Consider the following 12,319-nt stretch of genomic DNA (forward strand, 5'->3'; position numbering starts at 1 on the left):
TTACAGAATGGGGGGGGGGAGAGAGAGACCCTTTTGAGATAAGAGGTTAAGGATTTCATGCTTTGAATTTATGTTGGATATTAATACCTACATATTTAAGGCCTGTTTTGATCACTGAAAAGTGTATGTGCTATAAATATTTGGAAATGTGAAGTATTTTTGATTTGGAGCAGATTTCTCTATAGCAAAAATATTATTTTCATCAATAATTCTCACAAAAAGAGATGGAGCTTCTTGAGAATGGACACAGGAAATAGTGGGGAAAAAATATGATAAAGTTACACTAAAAGTAGTTCAGGTGGGTAGCTGCGTCAGCATGAGTAGGCTGCAAAGGAACAAGTAATAGGTTTATTCCATACTGAAAAGAGAAGTAGGAAAGCACAAGGTTTCATCCGTGGAGCTTTTTCGTGTGTAAGAAGGCTCCACATCCGAGTTGTTGTGTTTCCTTTCTTCTTTTTTCAGCATGGAATAAACCTAATACTTGCTATTAAAAGTAAAACCAGCCACAATATTTTAATATACACACACACCTCTATATTTCAAGAGCAAAGTCAGGAGTGTAAATTTCAGTCATCTCTTAAAACACATCACCTGATAAACAATTCAAAGATCAAAACTCATACTAAATAGCACAAATTCTGACTACAACCTAAACACGAAGGACTACAAAAAACACAGATGTGACCCAAATTACTCTGAGAAATATTTACTGTATAGGAGTTTGTTTTTCTCAATTGTTAGCACGAGAGAGAGAGATGGAAGTCTTAACAAAAATTAGATATATTGTTTCACGGAAAAATCCAATATACACTACGTCAAATTACTGGTCATCACTATCTTCTGCTCCCATTTCTGGAAAATACCCTCCATGCTAAGATTGAGGAAGTTTGCATACATAGCTGCTGACTAGTTAAAAATAAATATGCTATAACTAGGTTTGCTTACTTTTGAAATTCATATTATTCTTACACATAGAATATCCTAATAAAATGCCAAAAAATTCATATCAAAGGTTTGTTAAAGCACAGGTGCTTAGCAATTATTAATAAAATATTTAAAAAATTCACCCAAAGACATTCCACCACCATTTCAGAAGATTTAGATTAATCTTCAAAGCCTGGTACAGAATCTACATCCAAACTGCATGCATGTTTTTGTCAAATATATTGCCTTGCAAACTTTGTGAGCTAGTTAGGGTTAGCAGTAGGGTTTCTTTGTTAACTGGTTATACTATGCACTTACGTTTTCAGCAACTTCAATGAGGGTTTTAATACAAAACATTTTTATTGAGTTGTCTGACCATGCATGCGTTGTGCCACTTTTATTGTAAGTTTTGTGCATATTCAATTTTGACATCATTGTATTAGCTGAGCCAGACTCATGAGTTGTCACAATTACAGAGAGCTAAGTTTCCAAATCTTAATCATCCTTCACAAATGTTTTTACACCTTTAACACCACTGTATTCAGTGAATATCAATTTCTTTTTCCACAAGATTTGTGCTTGGAATGGTCTTGTGCAGCAGAAGTGAAGTGTTACATTGTGCTTTACCTACAGTAGATAAAGAGACCGCTTTATGGCGTAGAGTTCAGCCTTTTTTTCCCCATCAAATCTCTCATATTTTGCTTAAAATGCAGTTCCCTACTGGGACAATCCTTATAAACTTGTTTCATGACTGCAACAAGCTTTCAGAATATTATTTGCACATACAGTATACAGTATTAGATTGATAGATAATACTTTATTAATCCCATAGGGAAATTGATTAAATCTTTTTTTATTACTTGAAAGGACTAGTATGCAGTCATTATAAGTTGAACTGAATTAACTGAAAAATGCCATTGTATGCCTTGATCACATAACAAGCATTATCAGACAAACCGCTCACATTTTTAGAAAAAAACTCAAAAGCATTTAAACATTTCAAACGAATAAACGTTTGTTTGCTGGTATTAGATTGTCATTGGACTGGACAATTGTCCTTAGTTTCTATGCTGATTACATAAAGATTACCGAGATCAGTTTGCCTACAGCGATACAAAACCATGGCCCTGCTTAGGCATAAGAAGTAATCATATTACTGAAATATTCATTGAGAGGGAAGATTACACATCCAAGATAAATTAAAATTTTAAAGTACACATGCCACTGACATCTTAATTGTTGTGGAAATATCCGATATCCATCTTGGACATCTTTGGAGTATTGGGTCTACAATTACTTGAAATAATTCTTTATAATTTAACTTTCAAACATAAATAATTCTGTGCATTTATTCATGTAAGACATTTATACAGACGTCTGAAAAGTAATTTTACACTAAACGATAACCTATGCTTATGAATTTCATGTAACAAGCGAAGGGACAGCTGTTGTTAGTGGTGGCTGGCGAATGATGTGGAAAATATATGAGTCATGTGCCCAGAGATGCATCTGCACTGGACTACTACCTTCAGTCATTTAACACACAGAGAGGCTTTAAATTTAATTTATTTTAAAGCCTCATAAATAACATTGTAAATATATTTTCTATATTTATGGTTCAACCAAATTACAGTATTAATTTTATGCTGTTTTATCTAATAGTCTTCTTTACTAAATGTTAAGGTTAACAAATTTTTGTTTTCCTTTTAGAAAATTCACAAATTATTTCCATTGAGTTTTGTTTTTTGAATTTTTCTGCAGCAGTTTGAGTTTAGCTTTATGCATTTAATTTTAGATTTTACAAAGCACAAATATCAGGTGAAAACTGAGATAGTAAAGGCATTTTCCTGATTTATTTTGCAATGGGAGATGAATGGGCAGCTGGTAAAAGACCAAGACAAAGATTGCCCAGCTGTTTGTGCATCACTGTTCATCCAGAGCACCAATGGACATACACGGTACATATTGTATTGTTTCTAACACTCCGTTTTGTTGCTTGTTGCTGGCCATGCCAAAGAGCATTGAAGTGAAAAATGATTTGTCCTAAATTATGAGGTACTATACAGTAAGTCACCTGTGTTCACAAGCTCAATATTTATTATTTGCACAAAACATGTAGTGATCACTTTTTGCAGATTTGCAGACCAAACTCCCCTGTTTGCATGTAGTGGGAGAGTAAAGGAGGGAAACCACTTGCAGATCTACTTCACCTGACCTGCATCAGCTTCTGTGATAAAAGCATAGCTATGGGTATGCTATAGTTATTCAGATATACAGTAGGTTATGTGTAGACTAGTCGCAGTGTAATGTCTATATGTATGTACAGTAAGAGATCACTTTATTAGCCATATACAAATTCTTGCATTAGGAATTTGTCTTTTTCGCATAAGCCAGCTTGCTCTCCATGAGACACACAGACAGGGAGAGCAGCTGGGGGTCAGAGCGCAGGGTCAGCCATTGTACAGCACCCCTGGAGCAGCTGGGGTTAAGGGCCTTGCTCAGGGGCCCAACAGAGTAGGATTCCTCTGCTGGCCGTGAGATTTAAACCAGCAACCTTCCAGTCACAGGTGCAGATCTTAGCCACAGAGCCATCCCTCCGCCCCTTTTTTTAAAGAAGTAAATGGGGTTTTACGGAAAAAAAAACATTAAATCATAAAAAATCTCAGAGATTAATTAAGTTAGCACAGTCTTGGCTCTTTCTAAGTCTCGTGGAAAAGGATAATCAAAGAAATTAGAAGAAAGAGATTAAATCAGCTGCAGGAGCAAGAAAATGAGATGGTTGAGTGGGAAGGGAGTGATTTAAAGTACTTTGTTATTACTGTGAAGAAATGAATTTTATTACAGTACAAATAGTGTTTGCAGAAGCAATGACTTGAATTATAGGGAATAACAATGTTTTTTTTTTAATTTCCAGCATTCATTTTAATTAAAAACACTTACTACCAGCAAACACCAACAAACACATTCCACAACAGATTACGGTTATAAAAATATTACTACAGAAATGGAACAAGTAATAGGTTTATTCCATGCTGAAAATAAGAAGAAAGAGAACACAACGTTTCGGCCGTGGAGCCTTCTTCAGGTGTGAGAGAGACAGGGCAGTAGGCAAAGGTGACTGCCCTGTCTCTCTCACACCTGAAGAAAGCTCCACGGCCGAAACGTTGTGTTCTCTTTCTTCTTTTTTTTTTTCAGCATGGAATAAACCAATTACTTGTTCCTTTGCAGCCTACGCATGCTGACGCAGCTACCCACCTGAACTATTACTACAGAAATGCTTGTTTCATGAACCGTGGAACAATACTATATAGGTATTAAACCCCGCGCTTGTGGATTCACCATCCACAGAGACTTCAAGGTACATAAGCCTCACAAATATTTAGGTTTTCTGCATGTTGTTGACACACTGAACCAGAAACATGCAAATTAAAAGCATGCATCTGAGAACTAACTTTACACATGTAGCTGGTGAGACATATTGTAAAGTTTTCAAGTTGCATAAAATATCATTTCTACAAAACTGCGCTAAAATCGCTGTTTTCTAAAACAAATCTGTTTTCCTTATATCGTTTACAGTACTTTAATGTTAATTTAAATTTTAATTAAGAACTCTTGACAAAAAGTATGACTAGTGTATTGCCTTATTTAATCTTTTTAAGGCAATGTAGGATATCACTATTAAATTAAGGATATCTCTAAATTTAAACTGTCAGCATTTATTTTCACCATTATTCATATGGTATGGATAAATTCAGAATATTGTATATTCTGTGTATTGTGTATTTTTAAATATAGATTGACAATTGTGTTATTGAAAGATCTAGAACTGCTTTGCAAGACGTTTTATCAAATTTTAATTCAAAAACGTTGGAAAAATTGTAATGTCCACCAGCAACTGACTTGCTTAATCCACAAGCCCTCAAAGCTTAAGCACACGCTGGACAAACACACAGTGCTTGATCCACCTACCCACACTCTTGTACGTCTTACGGAATACTTCCTCACACTGAATGTTTTCTCATTCGATAACCTTTTTTATCAGCGGGTTAGTGGAGTTGCCATGGGCAACAAGATGGGACCCAGCTATGCTAATATTTTGTCAGCTGGGTAGAAGAACTCTTCCTACACTGGCTTTGTCCCTGACCTCTACAGGCAATACATTGATGACTGCGTCGGTACTGCCACATGCTCTAACAACTAGCTAGAGCACTTTCTGCATCACTTCACAAACTTCCACCCATTTCTCAATTATACAGTTAACATGTCTTCCACTACTCTTCCATTTCTGGACATAAACCTATCCATTAACCATTGACGATTCTCTACTTCTGTCTGTTACAAACCCACGGATTCACACAGCTACCTCCTGTACAGCTCATTTCACCTCACACATTCTACAAATTCTAACCCTTTTCCACAATTCCTCAGGCTCCGATGACTTTGCAGGGTCAACATGGACTTCCAAAACCCTCAAAATCTTTTTTCATTAATAGAGGATACCCCACCCATGTTACTCACAGGGCCCATTTCCCAAGCCACAAATAGCCCCCAGATCATCAACTCAATTAGGAACTCCAAGCCTCACAACAGCATTCTATTGGTGCTTCCCTACCATCCCAACACCCTTTTTATCCCCAGGACCATTCATGACAATTTCCCTATCTTACAGGATGATCCCTCCACTGGACCACCATCATCTCATATCGCAGACCACTGAATCTACATAACTTCCTTTTTCACAGCTCCCTTGACTGCCCTCAGCAATCATCCACACCAGGGACTTCCCCTGCAACAGATCTCGCTGCATCACCTTTAAATATATATTCAACACCACGTACATTCAAGGCCCTTCTGAACAATTCTGGATCACCCAGGCAATATCTTGTATTTCCAGCAACATTATTTACTGCATCTCTCACAGAAAATGCCCAGCTATCTATATTGGTGAAACCGGAAGGAGACTGGGAGACCATTTCAGGTAACATGTCAAGGCTGTGAGGATCAAAGATTTCTCCAAGCCCATAGTTTCCCATTTCACCTCTAACAGCCATGATCATACTGATCCCTCAGTCTGCATTCTCAAAGAGGGGTTTCGGAACTCCTATCGCAGAAAGACATCCAAAAACAAAAGTATCCTTACACTAGAACTGTACCTTTCCCTTCTCTCAACGACAGAGGTGGTTCCTTCTAATTCTTTCTATTCATTTGCAGGTTTTGACTTCACACCTCTCTTGACTTCACACCACCTGAGTGCTGATTCTGATTCTCTCCTGCTTCCCGCCACCTCTCCACTCCCGGCTTTTGTTTTCCCATGCTTTATCAAAAGCATATTTTCCTCTCTCTTTCACACCTGACAAGGGCACCGGAGCCGAAACATTGTTTCTTTTCTTCTCTTTTCAGCATGGAATAAACCTTTACTTGTTCTTTTGCTAAATCAGCAGTTCACTATTAAATTTACGGTGTTAACTTTGAACTGCCGAAAAGAACCTGTGGTGTTTATAGATGTCAGAAGAAAATAATGCACAAATGAGACATACCTAGACAATGAATAATAAGAAATCATGCAAAATGGGACAATATACACAATGCTTTCTGTTACTCCTAACAGTAATTTGTTCATGTATATAAATGCAACACATTTTACATCTACAGTGTCCTAACCTACAGCAAATGTAGACATTAATTGAATGTCCCCAGCAAAGAACAAAGAGGATCAATGACAACACATTAGTAATATACTTTAACATTAGTCTTTGGATTTTGTACTCGAAGAAAACATCCTTTCAAATTATTAAAAAGTGACATGTTATAGCTACAGTACTTCCCGATCCCCTTTAACCTGCAAGTCTCATATTAAACCTTATTTGCCAGGAGCTTTTTCACAGAATGCAGTCATTTTCATTATGACTACTAATTTGAAAAGTGCTTCTTTAGATGTTTAATCATATCTTCCCTTTCTTTTCCCACTACAGCCTGTTTTAATGAATTAGGAAAACATACTTTTACTTTCAAGATTCTATCTATAATTACACAAAACAAAACAGTAATAAAATAAAAAACAAAGTTAAACGAGGATAAATCCCATCCACCTTGCAATTCATGTAATAACATGTATTTACCATTAAAGAAACAATTTAACTTTCTGTTGTGACGTCTATATGACAGTAAAATGTATTATACTGTATATTGACTTAAAATAAAAAAGATCTATATTATTCTGATTTTAATGTAATGGCAATTCAATAACAGAATTCCCTTGAGATACAATTTTATAATGCTATCAATCAAGCACACACACTCTACTTAAGCATTTTACAGGATGATAAAAGGATTCCTTATACAATACATTGGAATATTTTGGACACAAGGTATGTAGGAATCAAAGAAATTCAGTATAACAATGATTATTACTAATAATTAATTATACTCCATATGTAAGATTAATTCCTTCCCCTATGCCTGTATGCTTCACTATCGTGCTAAAAAAAAGCTGTCTCTAATCCACACCCTAATCATACTGCATGGATATTCTATTTTTACATTCATGATATCAGTATTATTTAATCCAAACAATACCAAAGTTGGACTGCATATTAAAACATACGATATAAAAGCAGAGATAAAGAGCTAAAAATAATCATTAATAAGAAAAAGATAACTTTGTGACAATTTTTGACACATTTTACAACATAAAAGTCCATAAAAACAATAAACAAATACATCTAAAAAAGGTAATATCCAAATCACAGCTCTAGCTACATTTTAAAAAATGTATGCAAGCCACTTGTAAAAACTGGAAATAAAGTTGCAGTAATAAAGCAACAATGAGCAATAGCTTAATGAAAAACTAAAAATAAATGTGCTGAAGAGCAGAAAAACGTTTCTGCACAAATCCCTTCAAACTGCCCAACAAACAACTTTGTGCAATATCAATATATTTGATTGAAGCATCTCCAGAACTGACATTGTCCTGCATAGCAAACTGCTGTACAGATGTCATGCCCACATCAGCACGTGTACAGGCATTAGAGCCTACCACACACTTCAGCTTGGAGCTGAATGACTAACATTGGGTCACACATCATGCCAGGACACAAACACACTCTTCTAAGAACTGACCGATTTAAATTTGGAGCACTGCTGTGTTTAACCTGCTATTACACAAAGCTAGACAGCAAGTGCACTGCAGACGTGAGCAGTGATACCATCCATGTTGCACTGCACACCTGGAGTGCTGTTAGTGTTAATTAATGGCTCCTTGACTATGCAAGGCTACAGAAAAGATGTTCTTGCTCCAAAACCTGCACTGTACTGTGTGCAAAATAATGCTCTCACATTTATGGGATTTTTCTGCTGCTGCTTTAGGTGTATAAGAAATGGCCTCCCTATGCAGCCCCTGGGATGCACTGGAATGACATCTCGTTGGGACCTACTACCATGTACCTTCGCTTTCCTACATGCAGTCTTTCTCACTCAATGCAAGATCGGCCATCTCCCGATATCTACACAACTCTGTTTGTTTTTGCAAAGACTTAAGGTGGCCCTCTTCTAATTTGTGGTTCACAGGGGTGATCACAAGTGCTCCATATGTCCTTTATGCACCCCTCTCGGAAGTCTGCTTCAGAGCAGACTTGGCTGAAGGGAATCACCCTCAACTCCTTGTGGAATAGTGATGTTTCATGTTCTAGCCTATCAAAGCAGTGTGATGATGCCATGAAGAAGAAAATATTCACGTGTTAGTTAAACTGAACTTTTCAGAGTTTTAAAACTCGGAAAATATTACATTAATCCTGTATGTATTCTAGGCATGAAGTGTTTACGTAAAGCTATTATTTTGTTACCCAATTTCAACTGATGAGTATTTATTTACCAGTGTATTTTGTACATGGGAAGACAAAGTATTAAATGGTTCAAACCTTTGAATAGAGAGAGTTATTCAATGGTACAAACCTCTGAATACATAGAGAGGTATTCCCTATACCTTATTTAATAAGTTTACCTCATGTGATTACTTTGCCCACTTTGAATCAATCCTGTTTAATGTGAATATGTTATGTTCCTCATACTGTCATTATTGACAGATAAGATTAAATTTAATAGTACAACACAGGTGTTTTGATTCTGAAATCATGTGAAACACCTCAACTGCCACAGGTGGACTCCAGTCAAGTAATTATGTGACTTGGAGAAGAGATTTGGTTACTTCAAAGGTAATTTAGGTGTGTCAAAGCAATGGGGTGAATACTTATACATTCGATTCTTTCCTAATTTTTAATTAATTTAGTAAAATTTTCACTTTGACATTATAGAGTACTCTGTGTTAATGAGTGGCAAAAATCCTCAGTTTAATACAATAATAAATCAGGGTTACATGCTGTAACACAATAAAATGTGAAAAAGTCCAAGGGGGGTGTAGACTTTCTATAAGCACTGTATTTAAGCTCCTTTTATTAATAATGAGCCTCAATATTAAAGTACCATAAGTGCCCTGCTATTACATGCAGTCCTTTTTTCTCACATAAGAGACAATTTAATAATAAAATTTGAAGCAAAACTCATTTGCTGCATTTTTAAGGCGTCTCGGTATGAAATAACAATTAGAGATATAAAAGATTACTTTTTACTATTATTACTTTAATTTGTCCCGTTTATGTTATTCTGTTCAACTTCTCTTTAGTACATTGTTATTCCTACTTATATTGATATGCTAAGGGTTCATCAAGTCTGTAGGTTAAAGAATATTGAGAAGCACATCCAGATACATTAATAATTTGATTACTAGTGCAGCATACTTATGGGCTGAAGTGTTGGGGGAGGGGGGTTTGTTCTGTCAAACACAATGAGATTATACATACCCTAGGAGTAACTGATCAACAGGCTTTACCTATTTCAAATTGAAACTCCAGTATCCAAGAGAGAAGAAAAATAAGCAACTGTGTATTTCATAATTAACTGTGTATTGCCTACACTTATTTAGAGCTTTTCTGGACACTCCACTCAAAGCACTTTACAGGTTTACCTGGCTGATGCGACGGCAGCCATAGTGCGCCAGAACGCAGTGGGGAGGAGAGCAGAGTAATGTAGCCAATTCATAGATGGGGATACTCTTTTAGAGTAACACCCTGGGATTTTTATTGACCACAGAGAGTCAGGAACTCTGTTTTACGTCTCATCCAAAGGACGGCCCCTGTTTACAGTATAGTGTCCCCGTCACTATACTGGGGCATTAGGACCCACATGGACCGCAGGGTGAGCGCCCCCTGCTGGCTCCACTAACACCTCTTCCAGCAGCAACCTTAGTTTTTCGCAGGAGGTCTCCCATCCAGGTACTGGCCAGGCTCACACCTGCTTAGCTTCAGTGGGCTGCCAGTTGTGAGTTGCAGAGTGATATGGCCGCTGGCTGTTGTTAGAATCGGATTCAAATAAAACAAAGATAATTGTGATCTCTAAATGTGTGGGTCCTTTTAAACAAAAAGTCAAAATAAAGTAAAGCAGAAATGTTTCAGTAGCTACTGAATATGACTGTTTCCAAGGTTAATTTATTGTACGCAAATGAACCTACGAAAGCCCTATGAAAACATTTTTTCACCTCTAATATACAGTAGAAACACAAAAACACCAGACTGAAGTGAAATACAATAGATTTCAATGAAAAATACATTACAACACAACACCATCATATCCTAAGAATAAATTGTAAAAAATGCTAGGAAAGTTGTTATTTTTTTATATTCTTATCAATCAAGCATAGGCTTCCAAAATAGCCTGGTTACATTAATGCTGAAGACCTGGTCATATAGCTTCTTTCATTAATCACTTTCTTCATTTCATTTCATTTCAGCAAGAAACCTGGATACTTTTTAAAGCATTACAGTCAAGAAGCTTTTCAGTCTCCCTCTCCTAATGTTCCACACAATGCTTGTAAAGTCTTTTTTACATATTATATGCATACTCATAGGTGTTTTTCAATGTTCATATCACCAAAAGTTAAGTGAAAACAGCATGCGACTGGCAACATTTGCTCTGATAGCAGCCTTATTTTTCTTTATAGTGAGAAATATACTATCTTTACAATCTCTCTTTACATAATATTTGTTCATCCTCATCAAGCAGGTGTAGGAATGGAGTACTTGAAAATGTAAATCCACAGGAACACTACTACATTCTGTCTTACTGCAGGCCAGAGCTACTCCGATTTTATGCTCTATCAGGTTTTTCCGATAAATGACTCCTATTTTGTTAAGAATAATTGTAGTGACCTGCATAGTAACTAAAGTCTGTCGTGATGTGAACCCACCTTCCTCTTGACCCTACTGTTTATACTGTATTCTGCAAATCCTTGAAAGAAGATATGTCAGGTAAAGGCACGATGGCAGCTTTCAAAAATAGCTTCTTTAGCTTTCTTGTCCCAAATGTGCAAGAAGAAAAACTTTTCTAAAATACTGAAACTGCCTTTTATTGATATTCACTGTCCAGAAGTTTAAAAAAATATATACTGATTTTGTTAATAGTTAACTCACACTTTACAAAGATATTTTTTCTGTATATTAATATACGGTAACATTTCTCCTGGTGCAGTTAAACATACAGCAAACTGTGTTACATAAAACTTGTGAGCTATGTAAGCAATTTTAGACGCTAACAAACTCATTTCACCAGTCACAGCGAGAGAGGTCATATTTATGAGTTAGTCTAAAACAAGTATAAAAGTCACTTCCCAAAGTGTCTTTAAGAGAGAAACTAGGTTAGAAGACATGGAGCTTGTTTATACTGTGCACCTTCTTCATCTGTGTTTTCCAGCTCTCCCTAAAACGTTTCTGCATTTAAAAAACTATTTTAGGTAAACAGTATGATTGCTGTATCATTCTGACAAAATTTAAGATAAAAGAAGCCACTGTTAGGCATAATGACATACTCTATATATGGCAAAATGTTTCTTGAATACAATTAACAGTTAGGCAATGTGATTCACAGCCTTCTACAGCATGTCCTACAGTATACACCTTTCATTACTAGCCTCACTTCTAGTGTTTTACAACTTTGACAGTTTGGGCAATTACAACTTTAAAAACAGATGGTCTCTCATCATGTACAAGAAAAAACAATTGATAGATATGACTAAAAAATCTAAATTATGAATAAAAAGTCTTTACTTTGTATTTAGATATCATATATCCAAGCAATCTACACAGAAATGAAAGAAAAACATGACAAAAGCAACCAACCTTTTTAAAAAGGCACTTTCATCAATACTGCATTTAAACAGCAGTTAATAAAAACAGGAGGTAGACAGCTATGATCCACATATATATTATACTGTACCTTATACTTCAGAAAACAAATAAAACTGTCATAGTTATGAAGTCAGTAAATGAAATGTAACATGTGGGACACA

The 12,319-nt window shown here is 36.0% G+C and overlaps 1 protein-coding gene across 2 annotated transcripts in view; it reads right to left on the bottom strand.

Annotated features, from left to right (window-relative positions):
* rps6kc1 (ribosomal protein S6 kinase polypeptide 1) overlaps positions 1 to 12,319 on the bottom strand; it is a 90,131-nt gene that overhangs the window by 19,329 nt on the left and 58,483 nt on the right. The gene's annotated exons all lie outside the window — the stretch shown is intronic.

The sequence above is a fragment of the Lepisosteus oculatus genome, chromosome 2, assembly GCF_040954835.1.
Source record: "Lepisosteus oculatus isolate fLepOcu1 chromosome 2, fLepOcu1.hap2, whole genome shotgun sequence".
NCBI classification, from domain to species: Eukaryota; Metazoa; Chordata; class Actinopteri; order Semionotiformes; family Lepisosteidae; genus Lepisosteus; species Lepisosteus oculatus.